The sequence below is a fragment of the Lupinus angustifolius genome, chromosome LG12, assembly GCF_001865875.1.
Source record: "Lupinus angustifolius cultivar Tanjil chromosome LG12, LupAngTanjil_v1.0, whole genome shotgun sequence".
Lineage (NCBI taxonomy): Eukaryota > Viridiplantae > Streptophyta > Magnoliopsida > Fabales > Fabaceae > Lupinus > Lupinus angustifolius.
Window position 1 is genome coordinate 3,866,454 of NC_032020.1, and position 3,800 is coordinate 3,870,253.

Here is a 3,800-nt window from a genome sequence, read left to right on the forward strand (position 1 = left end):
CATTCAATATTAGAGTGGCCAATGGTTAGGGTGTGACAACCTAATCTCTTTTATGGTCGTAGTATTGTTTAAGTGATGAATATAAGTGTTTATGATTCTACCATTTTAGGATATACACTAAAAGGAGGATTTCAGACCTTGGTGTTTGGGGTTAACCGAATTAAAACATAAGAACTTGTCTAAGTAGTTCAAACTCAAAAGAATATGAGAAATATATTTTCCTTATTCAAAATAATCTTGTCTCGTCAAGAATTTGTTAATATTTAGTTTTATGTTTATTGTTACTTGTTTATATTCAATTCAATTCAAAACCATCAAAATATGTTTAAACCATTATTTGTGCGTTGACATGTTTACCTGATTTATTTTATTAGGCAATTCCTTGTGGTTCGACATAACCGTATACTATACTACAATTGAATCTTGAAAGAGGTGTAAATTGTAAAATAGTAAAGTGTTATCAATAAATTTATTTGTTGAAAACACCTTTTAATATACAAAAGTGATGAAACTAACTTACTAACTTTTATTTATTGTTATTTACTTTCTGCATTTTATTTATTCTTTAATACCAACCTTCCTTAAGGAAGAAGTTTGGTTTCTTAATAAAATGAACCTGAAAGGGAGTAAATAACTAAAAGGTCACTAAATTTATTCTTTTGTTCTTTATTTATTTATTTGTATCTAACAACTAACTATTCATCACTTTTATATATTAGAATACCATTAAACCGATGTTGGAATTTATTCCACAAAATCGAGATGGTATTCAAAGGTACTTAATAATTATGTAATACGTAATTGCTTCGATACCATTATACCGGCGTTAGATTTTATTCTAACAAAGCCGAGATGGGGCAAAGAAGGAATGACTTACTCACATGATTACTAAGAAAGTAAGTTGTAATTGGAATATTCTTGAAACCATTATATCGGTGTTGGAATTTATTCCAACAAAGCCGAGATGGCGAACAAAGAATAAAACTGAGTTCTCTTACTTACAAAAAGGACATAACGAAAATGAGAGTATTAATCTTTCAACAAATTGACACTGTTGTCAGGATGATTTGTTGAGAGGAGAAAACTCCCAACTAAAATAAAATAAACACCAATCAACGCTTTCAACAAATTCCACGACGTCAATGATAAGTTACTCATTAGATGTTTTACTCCCTCTCTTTATTTCTGGTGTACTCGTATACATCCATGTTTAGATGGACAGATCGGCGATGATCAGGGGATACCACTTTACCATGTCCCAGAAGGGGGCATGGAGCGTTGAAGGAAACAGATACACCTACACAGGTCCCTGCGACCTGGAATTGGATCTCGTATGTGATGGCTCTGTGTTGCATCTCCCGGCACATTACACAATTTGGGAAGCATCGTTCACCCTACCAGAGCGAAGATCCGTACCTGCCGGTCCATCTGCACCAGCTGAGGCACGAGGCAGATTGGAGGTTGTCAGCACCTGACCCCAACCGGGATTCTCATCTACTGACTCAACGCCAAGAGGAACGGAAGGAGCAGGCATGGCTACTTCATTGGAGCCTAGGGGGTATACCCCGGACCCTTCGATTGATTGGGAAGCATATGAGGTGCTGGAGGACGAGGACGATGACTGTGTAGAGTTAATTTGCATAGAGGATTTGATGGAGGTTATAGAGATCTCTTCAACCTCGAAGATTGAGGAAGACCCGAGTGAGGTTTCTAGTGCATCACTGGTCGAGGAGCTCTTTTCTTTCTTTTTTGGTAGGGAACCTGTGTAGGATACTTTTATAATGTCAACGCCCCCTACATTATTTTACTTGTATTTATAGTCTTTGTTAGGGGCGAAGAATAGATCCGCCTTATATTTTGTAAACCATGATGTACGTATTACAAATTTAAGAATTGATTAATGAGAAGTATTTCAGAAAAGAATTGTGTTTCGTTCAATTACATTTTAAGTATTAAGAAATTATTTCCGCAAAGGTTTGAAAATATGATGTCTTGAAAGAGAATAGATCAAATGGAAAAAAATGATTTGTAAGTTATATGTTACATAAAAGAAAAAATAATTACCCATTTTTCCAAGAGATTAAATATATTAATTATGAAATGATTTTCGAGGTGTTACATTTGAATCTTTTAGGTTGTGTCATGTACACATCCTCTTTTAGCTCTCCATTAAGAAAAATTGTCTTCACATTCATTTGCCATATTCCATAATCATATTATATTACTTTTATACCTCAATATGAAATCTTTTGAACCTTTCAAATGATTCAAATTTATGTCTCGTGACATATAAGAAACTATATCTAGACATATCATAAGTGAAAGTAATAAAATAAGAATAATAATTTATGCTTGAATTTTCATAGGCCCACATACATTTTTATAAGTATTGTCCTAGTAATTTAGAAGCTCTCCTCACTTCCCAAAAATGGAGATTTAGTCATTTTTATTTTATTTAAGATAAGATTTACAAGTTGTATATGATTCATAATCATAGTGATCAAGGTAACATTCTTTGTGTAACTTGGTAATTCTTTTCTCTCCAATATGATCAAGCATATAATGCCAAATATATATTTTATTCAATAGACTCTCATTTTTCCTCTTAGAAAAATGCATAGCTTGATTGAAGTTCACATTTGATAAGACATAAATGTCATGTTGGAGATACACATTCACAAATAAATCATCATTATGATAAATAGAGAAAATGTTGTTATTTAAAACAATACAAAATTCTCGTTTGTCCAACATTTAAATTAAAATTATATTTGAAACAAATTTCAGAACATAATAACAATAATCCAATATAGAACTTTTCTAATTGACATTTGTTTTAGAGAAACTGATCGCATGCTAAGGCAACAATAACTTCTCCTTTCCTAACTGGGAGACTAACTTCTCTTTTCTTCAACCATCTAATGATTTGTGGTCTCTTGATTCTCGTGTTTTAGAGAATCAAGATACTTCTTGTAGGGTTTGGTCACCCCATCCCTAGAAACAAGCTTCTTCTTTTGTTTGAAATTTTTCTTGCCCTTCCTTTTAGGGGAGTTTTCGACCACCATGATAGTTCCAATAATAAATCAATATATTAAGCATCTCATGCAAATCACAATTCATTTTTTTTATATTGAAATTAACAATAAATTAGGAAAATGATTCAAGAAGTGATAGAAGAATCTAATTTTGAGAAAAAAAATTTCTCAAGTTTACACTCCAACTTCTCAAGTTGTTCAATGAGATCAATCATCTTTAGTACATGAGATCCAACTTGATCCTTTGCAGACATTGAAGACCTAAATAACCTTTTGGATTACAAGTATCTCGCAATCCTGCTTTGACCACCATACATCTTCTTAAGATGCTCAATGATAGTAATTGGATCCATATCTTGGTGTTTCCTCTTAAGTTTAGAACTCGTGGATGCCAAGATAATGCATTTAGAATCCAAACAATCTTCCTTGTATTTCTCTTACACATTGGTTGCTTCAGCATTATACGAGCCTGCTGGAGCAGCCACAACGGGTCTATCAATGGTATCAAGAAGTTTTTCATGCGTGAGAACTATTCTCAGGTTACTGTATCAATCATCATAATTGGCTCCAACCAGTTTGAAGGTTTCAAGAATGAAGCACAATGATATAATAGACATTTCAAAAATCTAAAGCCAATAAATACAATTTACAATAAATGTGAGAGACAAATTATAATAATCAAAGAAATCATTATTTCTTCTAATTGAAATAAAATCATCTAAACGTATGAATGAGTCCATTGATTGTCAAGTCGTTTCTCCTGCA